Source organism: Arachis ipaensis, chromosome B08, assembly GCF_000816755.2.
Source record: "Arachis ipaensis cultivar K30076 chromosome B08, Araip1.1, whole genome shotgun sequence".
Taxonomy (NCBI): Eukaryota; Viridiplantae; Streptophyta; class Magnoliopsida; order Fabales; family Fabaceae; genus Arachis; species Arachis ipaensis.
Window position 1 is genome coordinate 125264974 of NC_029792.2, and position 20319 is coordinate 125285292.

General features: G+C 34.1%; 1 protein-coding gene and 1 pseudogene across 2 annotated transcripts in view; one reads left to right on the forward strand and one right to left on the reverse strand.

Annotated features, from left to right (window-relative positions):
- LOC107613098 (G-type lectin S-receptor-like serine/threonine-protein kinase At4g27290) overlaps positions 1–20319 on the forward strand; it is a 36101-nt gene that overhangs the window by 4530 nt on the left and 11252 nt on the right. The gene's annotated exons all lie outside the window — the stretch shown is intronic.
- Positions 2172–5700, reverse strand: LOC107613101 (annotated as a pseudogene).

Below are 20319 nucleotides of genomic sequence, written 5' to 3' on the forward strand. Positions count from 1 at the left end.
ACATATAATATTTTAAATATATTCTAATATCTTTCTTCAAATTCATATGACAACTTGAATTTGTAACTTATTAAAAAAAAGCGGAATAAGAAAATTAAAATAGTGTAAAACAAAATTATAAAAAATTTTGAACTATTGCGAGCTCATGATGCAGACAGAACTCCAGGAATTTAGAGTGCGGACAAAACTACAAGGACTTGGGTGTAGAGAAAACTGCAGAAACTCGGAATGCATTTGGAGCCGCAAAACCTTAAGAAACGTGATGCAGACGGAACTGCCAAAACTCGGAGTGCAAAGTGCAAACAAAACCGTAGGAGCTTAGAATGTAAGGTTTATTGTTGTAATTGAAAACTAAGAAAGAAAAGTAAAAATATTTTTATAAAAGAATTTGGAGCGAAAATTCAAAGAAGATATTATAGTTTTAATACCATGTTAGAATTTACGAAAATAATTAAAGAATAAATATCAAATGCTATTTACATGAAATGTACAATGGTTTATTTATAGGCCAAGAAAATTTTGTAGTTTACTTTTGATACTTCATAAAAAATTCTTAGCTCATTAACACATTTGAACATATGTTAGTTGGTATATTATTGAAACTATTAAATTATACAAAAATATTATGTATATATCAAAAAATTATCAAATTAGTCATTATATGTTTGTATATAAATACATGTATTATTTAGTTTATTTTTAATGTTATTTTATATTTTAATATGTATTCTATACACATGACTAATTTGTTGATTGATATATAACATAGTTATAAATCATCAAAATACTTTTTGAGATATCATGATAACATGGTTTCCACATATTTCATTTGTAAATGAGTATGTAAAAAAATTGTTACTTTTTTTCAGTGGCGGAGCTTAACTAGGGCAATGGGGTCATGCTCCCCAAATATTTTATAAAAAAGTTAGCAGTAGTTTTTCAAAAATTAAAGAGTAGTTCAGTTGGTTGAAATACTTTATTATAATTTAAAGTATCTATATTCAATTTCTATCTCATGTTTTTATTGCATAATAATTTTTAGAGTGGGCTTTTATTGGCTTCACAACACATCTAACAAAAAAAAAAGTTATTTTACTATAATTTAGGGTACTTAGGTTCAATTCCTATTTCATACTTTTACTATAATTTTGCTTCTCATTCTAAAATTAGGTATTTTTTATTTATTTAATTTAATATTATTTTATATATTACTGTTTATTTAATTTAATTTTTTATATGATAAAAAATATTAGAATATTCAACAAGTATTGATATTATTGTATTTGTATAAATTGATAAAAAAATCAATAAATATTATAAATTTTAATATTTATCTTTCTAATTTTTTTTACATATTTTACAGGATATATATTTAAATTTTTATACAAAATAATGATGAAAAATCAAAGAATTGATGATTTTTTAAGAGGAAGACTAATATTCAAAAAAGAGAACATATAACTTCTAAAATATCAACACCTATAAATAATTATTTTACTTTAATAAATCACGAAGAAAGTGAGATACAACTTTCAAAAATTCAAAGAGTTGCATCAGATGAGTTTGACCTTAAATTTTTGGCCCCCAAAATTTTGTTTCAAGCTCTGCCACTGTTTATTTCGTTTTTAGTATAAATGGGACATGCTATACCTTTTTTGTTTACTTTACACTATAAACAAATTATGTAATACAATATAAAAATGTAATTTGTTCCCAAAATACATATATTAGTTAAATAGTTAATATTTGATTTAAGCACATTATTTATTTATTTATTTATTTTTCTTTCCATACTGACTACTGAGTCCAACATCCAATTTCAAAGTAAACACATTTGGCGCATGTTACTGTTGCTATCTTGACTCTTTGTTCCTCATTACTTTTCTATGCTTTCTGATTACATCATAAGGAAAAAAAGAAATGCAAATATTGGTGGTGTTGTACGTTGCTAATATAAGTGAGAAAATTTAGAATTTAAGCAAGAGATGATCTAAGCCTTTTTATGAGAGAAGGAAAAATCAATATCTAGAACACTACCTAGTGTATAATCTAGCAGTACAATTCCTATCTTAGTTAACTAAGGGAGTTAATATCAATTATATACAAATATTATGAAAGGGAATCATTATTTCTTATTCTAAAATTCATGATAAAATATTAGATGTTTTGTGAAACTACATATAGAGAAGGGAAAATACTCTAAACAACAATAATAGAGTCTTATCTCACTAGGGAATAAAAAACACATGTTTGTAGCTTTAACGATTATCATATTGTGCAACAGGATAAACAGTTGCTTCAAATATTCAGTTACTAAAACTAATCCAGCAATGGAAAATGTCTAACCATGAGTTCATGTGATATGTGCAGCAGACTCATTGATTTCACCGGCCATCTAATGAGGTAACGGTTAATTCATCATTTGTAGATACTTCACATTGATGTGGCTGCGAATTCGCTTCGATAGAGACCCACTTGGGAAAGAAGCCAGGCTCTTTAGGCTCATCTAAATCCATCTCACTTGCTAACATGAGAAGCACAGAAGCCATTGTAGGCCTATCTTCAGGGTATTGTTGTACACACAACAGACTCACATGGATGCAACGCATTACTTCTGAGATTATACATGACTCCTTTATAGTTGAATCTATCAACTCTAAAGCCTTCTCCTCTTTCCATAGTCTCCAAGCCTACATCACAAACATGAAAACCTTCAGAAAAATTTATTGCACATTTGAGTAATATAACAATTATCTTAGTGCTTACATAACCAATGAGATTGAGAGTCTGATTTGCATGGCAAAGAGCTCTATTTTTGGTCCCACATATAATCTCCATCATAAGTATGCCAAAGCTAAAGACATCCGATTTTATAGAATACAATCCATCTATAGCATACTCTGGTGCCATGTATCCACTGTATGAAAGCATTAAAACAATGATTAAGTTGAGAAAAGATAAATAAATAAAATGTTATGAAATTAGAAAGAGACACTCACTAAGTCCCAACGACTCTATTTGTGTTTCCTTCAGTTTGATCTCCTCCAAAAGTTCTGGCCGTTCCAAAATCTGATATTTTTGGATTTAATTTGTCATCGAGTAAAACGTTACTTGCTTTGAGATCTCTATGGATAATCCTCAATCTTGAATCTTGATGAAGATATAAGAGTCCCCTAGTAAGTCCAAATATTATGCCCAAGCGTTGAGGCCAATCCAACAACTTACTTTTTGTTTGATCTATATTTCGAAAAAACAATTCTGTTAATAAAATATCAAATATTGAAGTTTCATAAGCTGCTTACTATACTGTAATGAAAACTAGAAAACAGAATTTATCTAATTTAACTTTTTTTGATATTACATACCAAAGATGAAGGTGTCCAGGCTACCATTAACCACATATTCATAAACTAACAAAATTTCTTCTCCTTGAATGCAGCAACCAAGAAGTTTTACTAGATTACGGTGCTGAAGTTTCGCAATTAGCTTTACTTCAGTTATGAATTCAGTCATTCCTTGTGTAGAGCTATGTGAGAGTCTTTTCACAGCAATTTCAAGTCCATCTGCTAATCTTCCCTGCCCAATTACATTTTTATAAGTAGATCATGATCTTTACAATGTTAAATGTTCTCTACTTGTTCAAGGCTCAACCTAGTAAGTATTCAAAGATTGAATTACCTTATAAACAGGTCCAAAACCACCTTGTCCAATCTTGTTATTCAACGAGAACTTTTGGGTGGCAGTAGTAATTGTTAGTAGATCAAACAGTGGTAGATCCGCATCATTTACGTACCCTTCCATATATCCTTCTATCTTTGATTTTTCTAGGAACGCAAAGAAATGTAAAATCCATTCAGATATTGTTATTATATTTCTAAACAAAAGGAATTTCAGAATACTGTAGTTCTTGATAATTAGCAGTATTTCAACAAATTTCCAATTTAAAAACTTATATAGAAATTTGCTGCCATTTAGAGATAATAGGAATATAGGATTGAAAAGAAAGTAGTTACCAATATTGTTCCTTCGGAGTCTGTATATAACGTAAACACAAAGTAGAAGTGTTGCAGAAGATGCAGCAATGGTGCTAGCAATTATCACTTTTTGCTTGTGCCGATGTTGAAGTCCTTCATGGTTGAAATTCATCAAACATGTAAACAAAAATGAAAGATACAATAATAAGAAGAATGGAAGAATCTATAAAGCAAGATGCACTTTTGTCCCTTACCTGATTCCAAAGCAGGCATTCGAATGTACAGATCCTGTCCACCAGATTGAAACAGTTTGATGTCAATTAGATCACCGAACCACATGGCGCAGCCACTGCCTCCTCCTCTTATGTCTGAATTGGCATAAGCCATACAAGAGCAGTTCTTCAAACACAGATTTCTGCATTCATCTAAATTAATATTCTCATGCAGCTTAGTATGCTGAGTATCCGGCACTTTCAAGCCTGTGTATTTGACAAAACCATCAGTGCTTGTGACATTATTGCAGCTTAATGGTTTGTCGCGAATGCATCCTTGTGAGGAGTTGTTTGAGTTCCATGCTTCTGGTGACTTAGGACTGAACCCTTTAAAGCATTGGCAGACATGCTTTGATTCTGCTACACTGCAATAACTAAAGGCTCCACAAAGGTCATATTTATCACACACATCAACTGGCTTTGATCCAAAACTTTTCCAATTCTGAAGATCGTCATCCCATATATACTGCGTAAGAGATTGACTTGTTTGGCTTATTAAAGCTCTTGTAATGATAGAATCAACCTTGGTGTTATAACTATAGGATATCTCATCCTTGTTTGTGACAAAAGTGACTTCAAAAACATATGTAAAGGACAGATCTGGGAATCCACTGAAGTAAAGGCCATTCCAAGGTCCAGCCCGATATACTTTTTGCGTGCCATTCATCATGTAATAGACTGGATAATCACTGAGAGCTAAACCAAGAGAGAAGTCTCCAGGGGATGGATCATTTGGACTCTTCCAACAAGTTATGCGCCAATCCAAACCATTTCGGAGGTCCCTTCCTAACTTCATCGTTGGCAAGTATGTATCTGAAGGATAATCAAAGCTTTGCCACAAATAGGCCTTTGGATTTGATTCCCCTTCATTTCTTAACACAAGATTGCCACTGTCCAAGAGCTTCAATACCGGATTCTTTGCTTGTTTTTGAGAGATTGTGCTCCAAAAAGTAATCTCAGTGCCATTTTCTGTGAGTAAAAGATTGCCTGTGCTGTTAACTGTTAAAATTCCTGAGAAATCAATGATGGGGTTGGCCCTATTGGCAACCCAAACAACTGTCTGAATTGGAATATTCTTGTACCAAATTCCCAAGTAACGCTTGTGTGAAGAATTACCAGGGCTGAAGAAACCAAGTTCAAATTTTCCACCTTGTGACACTAAGGTCATGCCATCACTGAGGGACTGAGAAACATGAAGAGAATCAAGTTCTATGGCAAGAGAAGAAGAATAAAGCATGTATGCAAGCATCACTGTGAAAGAAGGAATGCCCATTGAATATCAGCTTTTGACTTACTTCATTGTTTGGATACTGATGATATGCAAGGAAGCTAATTTTGTCTCAAAGCATAAACACATAGTAAGTCAAGATGATTTGAGACATGGAAATGGACACATTGGCCACATAGGAAGGAGAAAAAGTGTTAATTAGGAACATATCTATTATAACTGTCATTTCAACAAGATTAAAAAACAACAACAAAGCCTAATGTGAGGGTGGCTACATGGATCAAACGAAACAATTGCCTCCTGTTATATATTATGTTTATCACAAGATTATTTGCACATAAATCTCACTTGACCACTTTATGTAGATCTTTTCAGGTCTTACTTTTGTTAGTGTTGCAAGTGTGAGGAGTGTCGAAGTTAGTCCCACATCAAAGAAAACAGGGAAGAGTGAGGAGTTTATAAGATGAGAGACCCATTAACGTAACATTTTAAGATTTTGAGTTGGATGTGGTGTATTCTCATCTTATATTTTCTTTTTATGTGTCCAATCTTTCTAAACCGTCCAGCCGCCATGTATGACAGAAAAATATAGTGAATTTACATGAAACATCAATGACCAGAGAATTGCCACTCAATTTTGATATTGTTACTTTAAATAATGCACAATTATTCATATTAAACTATTCTTTCACATTAGCCCATGAGAATAATAAAGAAATTTCGCGACTCACAAATTCAGCTCAAAAATAAATAAATTCAGTTATAATTTTAGTCTTTATTATTTTATCTTTTCTTTATTTGTTCTTATCTTATATTTATTTACTTTTATCTTTTATAGGCTAATATTCTATATATATTTAATTTTAGTTCATAGTTTACAATTCAATTCAATCAATCAACATATAATAAAAGTTCTTCATCTTTTTTTTTTATTCTTTCACAATTTTATCAATTCATCAATGAGATAAATATAAACATTAAAGCACATTTAAGTGAACAAACTCTAGTTATAGTGTGTTATTTTAATAAAACAATTAAAAGGATTGTGGATTTTTTTAAATAAAAAAAATTAGATCTTGTGCAGTTGATGTCTATAGTCTATACTCTTTACAAAAAGATAATATCGAAATTAGAAGCAACAATACAGCATGAGAAACTAGATGCAGATCCATACTGTTAGAAAAATAAAATAAAATAAATCAGCATGAAATTCGACAGAAGCAGAAAAGCAGAATTTTCCAACTTGAAAAGTCAAAACACGTCCTTTTTTTTGGTGTCTTAAGGTCAAAACACATTTAAACCAATTTGTTCCATATTTAAGTCTTCAATTTATGTATTAGGGTAAGTTTGGATTAACTTAAAAAAAAATATTTTTTTTATTTTTATTTATTGATTAAATAATATGTAAGTCAACATTAAACTTGAAAGCTAATTTGTAAAAAATATTTAAATAATTCTAATAAAAACTAAATGATCCTAATATATTCTGACATTAGCAAGTCATTCTAACATGCATTGATGATATTGTGCAGAACTACTCGATCTGATGCTGTCAAGGAAAGCATTACTTTTTTACTTGTGATTCTGTCTGCAATATGTTTGGTATTATTGTTGTAATGGTGTGAGTTCATGTATAATATATGTATATATAATTATTATTCTAGTGGAGTAAAACCAAGCTAACAATAAGTGGTGGTTCTTTCTGAATGACACTTCTTTTCTTTCTTGGTAGGTACTCTAATTTGTTACACTCTGCTACTTAATTATGTGAGTGGTAACTTCCAATATTGTAGGGTGTTGATGATGAACATAATGTTCTGCTTGAGATGAAGGGATGGAATAGCATGCAATTATCCTTTCATGTTATAATTATATAAATGTGAGCATCTCATATTGTTAGTGTATTTAAATATAACGAGTTATTTGAGCCTTGATATAATAGTAAGATTATTGTCCTGTGACGAGTACTATTTGAGCCTTGATATTGAATTTTTCTTTGCTCTTAAAAGTTTGTTTGAGATCATACAAGTGTTATTAATTTCGTCCCTAACTCATGTCTTGCTTAAATTCTGAATTTTGTCACTTATATTAGCAACTTACAAGAATAAAACCAAATTTGCATTGTTCTTCTTTTTTTTTTTTGTTTTTTTTTGCACTTCCTTTTTTTTTATTTCTTTCCTAGTTATCTATAATGAAATCACAGAGCATCAAAGTAATCATGAACAAAGAGTCAAGCTACCAACAGGAACGTAAGGCCAAATGTGTTTACTTTTAAATTGGATGTTGGATTGAGTATGGAAATAAAAAAAAAGGAAGTTGGATTGAGAATTAAAACAAACAAATAAATAAACAATATGTGTTTAAATTCATGGCAAATTAAACAAAAAAACATAATATTTTGGAATGGTCAGAATTCTTGGAGGAAATCAAACCAAAGAAATACAAACAGAGTCATTGATACTCGTTGATAATAAATAATTGATTTTTATTCCAACAAAAATTGCATAAAAAATTTTTGTTTGCTTCTTTCAATTTCTAAAGGGACAAAAATACAAATGTGTTTGTTATAGATGCAATTCAACACTTAGGTATTTCACACACTTACAAAAAGTTGATAAAGTACTTGTTAGTTATTATTAAATTGTTAAAAAAATATTTTTTTAATAATTTTTTAGTATATATAAAAAATTTAAAAACTAAAGTTCATATATTTTTTTAAAATATCTTTTCNNNNCAGAGAAAGGTCATCAACCTGCCTCATAGAGAGGTGTAAGGTGAAATTTAAAGGAGTCTCTAGAGCCTGAAAATTTTACATAAAATAAAAAATTTGATTTGGAGAGCACTTGGTGAGAAATTGTCAGTACTGAATCTCCTTCACAAAAGATTTCCAGCCACCTCACCTCTCTGTTCTAGTTGCAAATTGTCTCCAACGATGTCAACGAGCCAGAGAAGTTTGGAGCTCTTCAACTCCTTCGTTTGGAACTCTTTGCAATCATAAGCTGAAACCTGTGGAAAGCTAGGAATGAAGAAATATTTGAAGGGATAAAGAGGAGTGTGCAAGAGATTCTTACCAACAACTCGAAGGAGAGCGTCACCGAAGCAGCGTATAAAGCCCTAATTCCTCTTTTGAGGTTTCACTTGTTCCCGCGACGAAGACGAACGGTAACAAGGGTTCTCTGTTTAACACAATGACGGTTAGGATTCGGTTTGCGAGGTTTGAGTGCACCCACCGCCCCTTCTATCGATGGAGGCTCTCTCGAATTCCAAAGAGGCAAGTCAGTAGTAACTTTCCCTTATGTAAAGTTCTCTATTGCATCAATTAGGGGAAATTAGTTATAATTCAAGGGACCATGTATAAAATGTGTGTATCTGGAATAGTGAATGAATTATTGAAGCACTAAGTTTTATTTATCTTTTGCTTTCTTCTTTCCTGAAATTTTATGTGTTGGTTAACATTCTCGGTATTATTATTATTATTATTATTTGTAACGATTAAATTTTTCTAAGAGTATGTTGGGTTGGAGGTAGAATAGGGGGTGATATTTTTTATGGTTAAGTTTGATGTGTAAATTTGGGCATCTGAGTTCATGCAATATTGATTCTCTTGGTGACTGAATCTGGGTAGTACTGGTATAAGGAGCTAAGATCTCAAGAATCAAGGTTTATCGCTTGGAGCAAAGATCCAATGACGAATAGCATAGGCACAACTACAGTTGTCTACACTCTCATTGAAAGCCAGTCAAACAATCGGCCACTTTTCTTCAACGGGAAGAACTATGTCTACTGAAAAGAAAGGATAAGGATCTTCATCCAATCTATTGACTACAACATATGAAAAATTGTTGTGAGCAGTCTCAAGATCCCAACAAAAATAAGTGTTGAATGGAGTGGTGACTCCAAAAGAAAAAGCTGAATGGAATGAAGACGATAAGAAGAAGATGGAGCTAAATACTAAAGCCATCAACCTTTTTCACTGTGCTATCAGCTTTGAAGAGTACCGAAAAATGTCTAGATACAAGAGAGCTAAAGAAATCTGGAAAAAACTCCAGGTTACACATGAAGGCACTAAACAAGTCAAAGAGACGAGGATTGATATGCTACGAAAAGAGTACGAGATGTTTAACATGAAGGATGGAGAAAGCATTGATGAAGCGTTTGAGAGATTCTGAATCATAATCAACAACTTTGATGTTATGGGTACAAACTACTCAGAACAAATCTTGGTGAGAAAACTCTTTAGAAGCCTCACAAAAGAATGGAAAACCACTGCCACTGTCCTAACCGAGAGCAACAACCTAAGTCCCATAACCTATAATGAGTTGAGAGGAAAACTCCTTGCCTATGAAACCACACACGCAAACCCGGACTCAAAGAAAAAGGGAATAACCCTCAAGTCAAAAGTAGAACCCAAAGAGAGTGAGTCTAGTGATGGTATTTCAGATGATGAGCTCATGTTTTTTGTTAAAAGATTTAGAAGAATGATGAATAATAAGAGCAAGTACAAGGGTTCAAGTTCAACGGAACACAAGATGGATTTGAACAAAGTGACGTGTCATCATTGTAAGGAGGCTGGACACTTCAAGCTAAACTATCCAAAACTCAAGAAGGAGGACAAAGGAAAGAAAGAAAGGAAAAGAGTGCTCATGGCAGATTGGGAGGATCTTGAGAACGACTCAAATGAAGAAGAAGAATCTGAAGGTGAAGATAAAGATTGCTTCATGGCTGAAAACAACAATCTTGATGGGGTAAATTATTATGATTTGACTATTGATGATTTATATGCTATTATTGATGATCTCACTCTGAACACATCAAAATTGTTAGATAAATACAATAAGTGCAGATTTGAAAAAGATGTCTTGAAAGCTGAAAATGATTTTTTTAAAAGAAAAGGTGAAAGAAACTGAATGTGCTTTGGACATTATTGAAGAAAACAGATTTCTAAAATATGAACTTGATAAATTAAAAAGAAAGCACATTATGGATCCTTCTCAAGAGTTAATTGCTGAAAATGAAAGATTAAATGACATGATTAAAAGGGTGAATGGTAATTTAGCAAAATTTGCTCAAAGTTCTAGTAACTTAGACAAATTATTTGCAAGTCAAAGACCATTATTTGAAAAATCTGGTTTAGATTATGTAACCAGGAAAAGTGCAATTTTTAATGTTTTCTCTATAAAATTTGTGGCCTCTTCATCAAATACTAAAACCACATCTAACAATTCTGGTATTGGGTATGTTCCCATACTTGAGGAGAAGTTTGATGAAGCTGACACAAATGAAATTGAGCATTGCTCAAAATCTGAAACCACTTCAAATAGGCCAGGTCTGGGATATGCTTCGAATAAGGAGGTTGTTTTCGAAAATCTACCTTTTTTACAACAAAATCTCATATTCGAAGAGTCCAAATGTTTCAAAAAATTCTGGTTGGAACAACGTTGCAAAGAGGAACAATTTCAACAAAAATCAGTTTGTCAAAAGAAAAGCACATCTCCCAAAAATCAGAAAATTTCAATCATTTAATCATTTCCAGCATGGTAGCTCATCTCAATTTCAGCAACATGCAGCAGAAAATCATTGTTTCAATTGCAAAAAATTTGGTCATTCATATTCACAATGCTTCATTAAAAAAAGAATTGTTGAAAATAAAATTTACAATGTTGTGTGTGATTTCAATGCACTTGGGCAACCAAGATGGATTAACTTCAAAGGATCCAAATTAATTTGGATACCTAAGGCTACTTGAAACTCTTCATGCAGATTTGCCTAGCATCCAAGAACAAAAAGGATATGTGGTACATGGATAGTGGATGCTCAAGGCACATGACTGGAAGGTCAACTTACTTCATCAAACTAAACAAGTATGATGGAGGTTTTGTGACCTTTAGAGATGATGGTAAAGGTAAAATTATTGCTGTTGGAAAAAAGTAGGTAATAAGCAATCTACTTTCATTGATGATGTATTTTTGGTATATGGTTTGAAGTACAATCTTTTGAGTATAAGTCAGCTGTGTGATTTAAGATATTTATTGACTTTCAAAAGACTTGAATGCTGTGTTGTAAATGAAAAGACTAATGAAGTGATTTTTGTTGCCAAGAATTTTAATAATGTGTATGGACTTACCCTTGATGAACTAAAGGATCAAAATGTAGCTTGTTTTTATTCTAAAGATTCTGAAAAGTGGCTATGGCACAAGAGATTAGGTTATGCAAGTATGTTTCAAATAAACAAACTTGTAAAGAAAGGGTTAGTAAGAGGTCTTCCTTTGATAAGGTTTGACAAAGACATCACTTGTGATACTTGTAAAATTGGAAAACAAAAAAAAAGTTCATTTAAACCAAAGGAAGACATCTCTACTAAAAGGTCACTTGAATTACTACATATTGATTTGTTTGGTCTAACAAGAACTCAAAGCCTAGGTGGTAAACATTATGGTTTAGTGATTGTGGATGACTATTCTAGATTTGGTTGGGTTTTATTTCTTGCACACAAAAATGAAGCTTTTTCGGCCTTTGAAATTTTTTTCAAGAAAATTCAAAATAAAAAGGATTTAAAGATCTCTTCTATAAAAAGTGATCATGGAACTGAATTTGAAAATAATCTATTTGAATCCTTTTGTGAAGAATTTGGAATATCTTACAACTTCTCTTGTCCAAGGACACCACAACAAAATTGTGTTGTGGAAAGAAGAAATAGAAGCATACAAGAGATGACAAGAGCTATGCTTTGTGAGAGTAATGTTCCAAAATTTCTTTGGGCTGAAGTGGTTAGCACGGCTTGCCACAATTTGAATAGAACAATCATAAGAAAATTTTTGAAGAAACCCCCTTATGAAATTTGAAAAGGTTACCTACCAAACTTAGACTACTTGCACATCTTTGGATGCAAATGTTTTGTTTTAAATAACAAGGATAATTTGGGTAAATTTGATCCAAAGGCGTATGAATGTTTGTTTGTAGGATATTCCACAACTAGTAAAGCATATAGAGTTTATCATCAAGATGCTAGGATTATTGAAGAATCCATACATGTTACATTTTGTGATTCTAACCTAGTGCAAAGTATGTTGGAAGATTGTGATGTAGGAAATCAAGTTCAAAAGGACAATGAAACTGCTCAAAATCATGAAAATGAAAATTCTGGACAAGGTGAACCAGAAACTGCAACTGCTGAAAATTTAAGAGACAATTCCATTTTGTCTCATGAATCTGAAGGAGATTCTGAAACCAGTAGTACCCAGATTCCCTTGGTGATTGAATCTGCCACAAAATCCACCAGACCTCGTGAATGGAGATTTTTGAAGAATTATCCTGAGAAATTTGTTATTGGAGACGTCTCTCATGGGGTTAGAACTCGGTCCTCAACTAAAAAGGTAAATGAAGAGACAAACATTGTCCTTCTCTCTCAAATGGAGCCTCAGAATATCAAAGATGCCCTTAGTGACCCCTCTTGGGTAAAAGCGATGGAGGATGAGCTTCTTGAGTTTGAGAAGAACCAAGTGTGGACTTTGGTTCCAAGGCCAAATGGAAAGAAAGTGACCGGCACCAAGTGGATTTTTCCGAATAAGTTAGGAGAAGATGGCAGCATTGCAAGAAACAAAGCAAGGCTAGCGGTACAAGAATATGATCAAGAAGAAGGAATAGACTTTGATGAATCCTTTGCCCCTATTGCCTGAATAGAAGCCATAAGACTTCTCTTAGCTTATTCTGCATTTTGTGGTTTTAAATTATATCAAATGGATGTGAAATGTGCATTTTTGAATGGTGTGATAGATAGAGAAGTGTATGTGGAGCAGCCACCTGGTTTTGAAAATAAAGAGCATCCTAACTATGTTTTCAAATTATCAAAGGCGCTCTATGTTTTAAGACAAGCTCCTAGAGTTTGGTATGAGAGACTTAGCTATTTTCTTTTGAAAAATGGCTTTCAAAGAGGTACCACTGACACAACTCTATTTATCAAGAATTTTAATGATTCTTTCATTCTAGTCCAAATATATGTTGATCACATTATTTTTAGATCAGCCAATGAATCCCTTTGTTCTGAATTTGGAAAACTCATGACAAGTGAATTTGACATGAGTATGATGGGTGAACTTAATTTTTTCCTTGGGCTGCAAATTAAACAAACTGAAAATGGTATTTTCATTCATCAAGAGAAGTATGCCAAGGAACTAGTTAGGAAATTTGGTATGGAAAATGCCAAACCCATGGAAACTCCCATGCACCCTAGTTCAAAATTAGATAAGGGAGAAACTGAGAAAGATGTAGATGAGATTAGGTATAGAGGAATGATTGGTTCTCTTATGTACTTAACTTCCTCTAGACCCGACATTGTGCAAAGTGTTGGATTGTGTTCAAGGTTCCAATCCAAACCAAAAGATTCACATCTTTCTGCAGTTAAGAGGATCATTAGATATGTTTATGGCACATCCAATTTTGGTCGTTGGTATCTTAAGATTGATGATTTTTCTGTAGTTGGTTATTGTGATGCAGATTTTGCCGGTGATAGAGTTGATAGAAGGAGCACTTCAAGCTTATGTTGCTTCCTTGGAAAGTCCTTAAATGTTTGGTCAACTAAGAAGCAGCCAACAGTGGCTTTATCCACTGCAGAGGCTGAGTATATAGCTGCTTCTTCATGTTGTTCTCATCTTATGTGGTTAAAAACACAACTTGCTGATTACAAGTTAAATGCTGAAAATATTTCCTTGCTGTGTGATAATATGAGTGCCATTAATATTTCTAAAAATATAGTTTTGCACTCTAGGACTAAACATATTGAAGTGAAGTTTCATTCAATAAGAGGACATGTTCAAAAAGGGAATATTAGCATTCAATTTATTAAATCAGAAGAGCAATTGGCATATATTTTCACTAAACCACTGCTTGAGGACAGATTTTGCATGCTTAGGACTAGTCTGAAAATTTTAAGTTATGATTCTTTGTTTGAAAGTTGCTGATGTGTTTGTTGGAGTTTTTGTCTCATAAACAGGTATGAGACCATTCAGGGCATGTGAAGAAAGTTCCCTTCAATCAGCGTGTTCTGGGATTGCTGCAAATGAAAAATTGATCTGGGCCAACCTCAAAAATTTCAGATCTGCAGTGGTCCAGTATGTTTCTTTAAATCCAACCATTTCTAGGCCCAATATGAATGTTACATGTTAATTTTTTTTAGCTTGTGTTTATAAGTTTTTTTTGAAAGGGTTTTCATTCTGATTATTTTTTTGTCCAAAAAGGTTTTCAAATTTTGAAATTAATTTCCTATTTTATTTTAAAATAAAATAAAATCTTTCTTTTATGAGGTCATGTCTTTTCAAGTCATATCAAAAGGTGATGCAGTTGCATGGTTTGTAAAAAAGATAAAAAAAAAACTTATGCAGTTGCATGGTTTGAGAAACCTTCTTTTAGGTACAGTTACCAACACTCCCTCTCTTCCCTCCATTAACATCTTCTCAACTCCTCGGTTTCCTCCACTATCTTTACTGCTTCTCTTCCCTCAAAAACCTGAAACCAACCAAATGAGGAAGAAAGTTCTTGCTAAAAAGCCTTCTCATGAGAAAGTTTACAAGCTTCCTACGAAACCTTCAACTCGCTCCCAAGACCGAACCTTCACTCCATCTCCTTCTCCTCCAACCTCACCTCCTCGGTGTGATCCAATGGCGAGAACTAAAAATCCCTCTAGGGTTCCATCTTCAGCCAAGCCAACGCCTCCACCAAAGGCTCCTCCTTCAAAACCAAGCTCATCCAAAGGCAAACGTCTGGCGGTTGAGGAACCAGTTTTCGAGCCAAGTCAGCCTAAATCTAGGTCGGTTCATGTGCGTTCTCAGCGAGGTAAAGCTCGAGTTCCTCTTAAATCTGTTAGAGAATCAGATATTGACCCATTTGCTCATAAATCCCACTTCATGACATCACACTCAAATTATAATCCATATAGATTTAGGTCTGCCATGAACAATGATTTCTTTGAAGGAGTTGTTAAGTACCGTACCCTGTGTACATCTTTTCTTGCTGACTTACCAACTTTGAAAAAGAAAGACTTTCCTTTTGTTGAAAATCTGGAATTTTTGGATTGGAATCATCTCTTTAAAATCAAAAAGCCTGTTTATCCTCTGTTGGCTCAAGAGTTTTATGTAAATCTGACATATCATGAAGGGACTGTTCACTCTTATGTTAAAAGCCGAGACGTTGTCTTGAACAATGAAACAATCAGTGATGCATTGAAGTATATTGATGTTGGGCCTTGTGCTGACACTTCAGTTAAGTGGGATGAAGGTGTTGGTATTTCTTACAATGATGCATTGGCTCACATTTGTGAACATATTTCTTTAATTGATGGCATCACACCCACTCACAAAGCCCTAGGATATGAACGTGCTCAGTTGCACCGAATTGTCAACCACATCATACTTCCACAAAGCGGTTCATATCAAAGGGTTTCTTACACAGACACACTTGTTTTATATGCCCTTCTCACCAAAACGAAAATTTCATTTGCATATTTGATGGTTAGATACATGTTTGACTCTGTTAGTAGTGAAAAAGACAAAGCACTTCCATATGGCATGTTTCTAACTTGCATATTTGAGTATTTTGGTGTTGACTTGAACAATGAGGATTATCAAAATAGACATTCCTATCTAAAGGGAGGTCCTGCAGTGAAACAGCAAAAATGACTTACTCGGTCTGAAAGAGTGGTTCTAGATGATGATGATGACGAGTTTGTTCCCGACGAATCTCTTCCTCCTTCCACCGAGGGTACTTCCATCTCTACAGGCTAAAAATATGCTCTGTTGTAAAGGATGTTGTTCAGGAGTTTGTCTCCCAATCTAATCACATGGTTGCAATGAGCAAGGAGCAAAGAAAGCTAGCCAGCAAATATGAAAATTTCCTCCGGAAATCAAGGGATAGAGTGGCTGTGTTTATGACATTCATTGACAACCTACAGAAGGATGAAGACCCTGCCACTGACGCTGATGAAAAAGTTAACTCCGAGGGAAACGGTTCTGATGCCTAGGATTGCTACATGAAGTTGCTGCTATCTGCTTTTTGTCTCATGAATTCTGTTTATTTTGCTACATTTGAACTACTTTTGTTGTCTTGGATGATTGTAACTTTTAAACTACTGCAGCACTTAGATTAAATTTACTTCATACTTTGCACTGTGCTCTAACACATTCTTGCAGGATTTATGGTGGTGTTTTTGTTGATCTTGCTTATTATCCGCCCTTGATGACAAAAAGGGGGAGTAATAGGTGCTTAAGGAGTAATAGGTGCTGAATAGCTGCTAAATGCTACTTTTGCTACTATTATTGTTTTCTAGCATAAAAAGTTTGTTTTGCAACTGTGCTGCTGTAGGGAATATATTGACATTGGAAATTGCTTTCATATGTTGATAGATTGCCCTCGATTAATCTTGATGCTTAACTTTTGCTGCTGATATAATATGTTCGGCTGATTTTGTGGTTGTTTGTTTATACTCCCTTAGTCAAGATAAATGTAAAACAGGAACAAAGAGGAGACCATAAATCTAGGGAGAGCTACTCCTGAAAATGAAAGGGGGAGCAACACAAAAGCAAGTAACATCATTCAAAGGGAAGTTTCTCAACTTTACTAAAATTCAATTCCTTTGGTTAATGTTCAATCATGTTTGTCATCAAGGGGGAGATTGTTGAGTTAAGAAATTAATTAATATAATTGATGATGACAAACATTTGATTTTTGGGCTAATCACCCAATTAGTTTTTGATTATTTTGGTTAAGTGATGTAGGCCAAAAATAAGTGTTGCAGCAGCCCAACATTAAACAAAAGAAATATGTTGATGGGCCGAATGGTAAGTGAAAATAAACCAAGCCCAAGTCATCCATCTCAAGCTCAATTCTTCAAGAAGCAAAGGCAAGGAACCAACGGGATGAACTTGAGCAGAACTCAATCCAAGCCCGAGTTGATTTCAAAACCCTCCATCTTGCTTCCAAAGCAACGTTCTTTTCTCTTTGTCCCAGCCAAATCACAGAAGCAAGAGAAAGTGCTTAGTTCCTAAGCTATTCAAAGAAGACGAAAGAAAGAAAAGGTTAGGAAAGAAAGGCTAAGGTCAAATCAGCTAGATCAAACCAAATCAAGCTTAGGTAAAGGTTAAAGGTAACCCATTTCCTTATACATGCATCATATTTTCTTCTCTTCATCTTCAACTCTCTTTGAAGAACCAAATCAGAGGCTTGCAAATCTAGTTTATCACATAGCAAAGAGAGTTGAAGATGAAGAGAAGAAAATATGATGCATGTATAAAGAAATGGGTTACCTTTAACCTTTACCTAAGCTTGATTTGGTTTGATCTAGCTGATTTGACCTCAGCGTTTCTTGCCTAACCTTCTCTTTCTTTCCTCTTCTTTGAATAGCTTAGGAACTAAGCACTTTCTCTTGCTTCTAAGATTTGATTGGGACAGAGAGAAAAAAACGTTGCTTTGGAAGCAAGATGGAGGGATTTGAAATCAACTCGGGCTTGGATCGAGTTCTGCTCAAGTTCAGCCCATTGGTTCCTTGCCTTTGCTTCTTGAAGAATTGAGCTTGAGATGGATGACTTGGGTTTGGTTTATTTTCACTTACCATTCAGCCCATCAGCAGATTTCTTTTCTTTAATGTTGGGCTGCTGCAACACTTATTTTTGGCCTACATCACTTAACCAAAATAATCAAAAACTAATTGGGTGATTAGCCCAATAATCAAATGTTTGTCATCATCAATTATATTAATTAATTTCTTAACTCAACAATCTCCCCGTTGATGACAAACATGATTGAACATTAACCAAAGGAATTGAATTTTAGTAAAGTTGAGAAACTTCCCTTTGAATGATGTTACTTGCTTTTGTGTTGCTCCCCCTTTCCTTTTCAGGAGTAGCTCCCCCTAGATTTATGGTCTCCTCTTTGTTCCTGTTTTACATTTGTGCTTATAGAGAACAGAGTAAAGTGCTACACACATTTATCTTGACTAAGGGAGTATAAACAAACAACCACAAAATCAGCCGAACATATTATATCAGCAGCAAAAGTTAAGCATCAAGATTAATCGAAGGCAATCTATCAACATATGAAAGCAATTTCCAATGTCAATATATTCCCTACAGCAGCATAGTTGCAAAACAAACTTTTTATGCTAAAAAACATTAATAATAGCAAAAGTAGTATTTAGCAGCTATTCAGCACCTATTACTCCTTAAGCACCTATTACACCCCCTTTTGTCATCAAGGGCAAATAATAAGCAAGATCAACAAAAACAGCATCATAAATCTTGCAAGAATGTGTTAGAGCACAGTGCAAAGTATGAAGTAAATTTAATCTAAGTGCAACAGTAGTTTAAAAGTTACAGTCATCCAAGACAACAAAAGTAGTTCAAATGTAGCAAAATAAACAGAATTCATGAGACAAAAAACAGATAGCAGCAGCTTCATGTAGCAATCCTAGGCATCATAACTGTTTCCCTCGGAGTCAACTTCTTCATCAGCGTCAGTGGCAGGGTCTTCATCCTTCTGTAGGTTGCCAATGAATGTCATAAACACAGCCACTCTATCCCTTGATTTTCGGAGAAAATTTTCATGTTTGCTGGCTAGCTTTCTTTGCTCCTTGCTCATTACAACCATGTGATTAGATTGGGAGACAAACTCCTGAACAACATCCTTTACAACATTCAGCAGAGCAGATTTTTGGCCTGTAGAGATGGAAGTACCCTCGGTGGAAGGAGGAAGAGATTCGTTGGGAACAAACTCGTCATCATCATCATCTAGAACCACTCTTTCAGATCGAGTAGGTCCTTTTTGCTGTTTCACTGTACCACCTCCCTTTAGATAGGAATGTCTATTTTGATAATCCTCATTGTTCAAGTCAACACCAAAATACTCAAATATGCAAGTTAGAAACATGCCATATGGAAGTGCTTTGTCTTTTTCACTACTAACAGAGTCAAACATGTATCTAACCATCAAATATGAAAATGAAATTTTCATTTTGGTGAGAAGGGCATATAAAACAAGTGTGTCTGTGTAAGAAACCCTTTGATATTAACCGCTTTGTGGAAGTATGATGTGGTTGACAATTCGGTGCAACTGAGCACGTTCATATCCTAGGGCTTTGTGAGTGGGTGTGATGCCATCAATTAAAGAAATATGTTCACAAATGTGAGCCAATGCATCATTGTAAGAAATACCAACACCTTCATCCCACTTAACTGAAGTGTCAGCACAAGGCCCAACATCAATATACTTCAATGCATCACTGATTATTTCATTGTTCAAGACAATGTCTCGGCCTTTAACATAAGAGTGAACAGTCCCTTCATGATATGTCAGATTTGCATAAAACTCTTGAACCAACAGAGGATAAATAGGCTTTTTGATTTTAAAGAGATGATTCCAATCCAAAAATTCCAGATTTTCAACAAAAGGAAAGCCTTTCTTTTTCAAAGTTGGTAAGTCGGCAAGAAAAGATGGACACAGGGTACGGTACTTAACAACTCCTTCAAAGAAATCATTGTTCATGGCAGACCTAAATCTATATGGATTATAATTTGAGTGTGATTTCATGAAGTGGGATTTATGAGCAAATGGGTCAATATCTGGTTCTCTAACAGATTTAAGAGGAACTCGAGCTTTACCTCGCTGAGAACGCACAGGAACCGACCTAGATTTAGGCTGAGTTGGCTCGGAAACTGGTTCCACAACCGTCGGACGTTTGCCTTTGGATGAGCTTGGTTTTGAAGGAGGAGCCTTTGGTGGAGGCGTTGGCTTGGCTGAAGATGGAACCCTAGAGGGATTTTTAGTTCTCGCCATTGGATCACACCGAGGAGGTGAGGTTGGG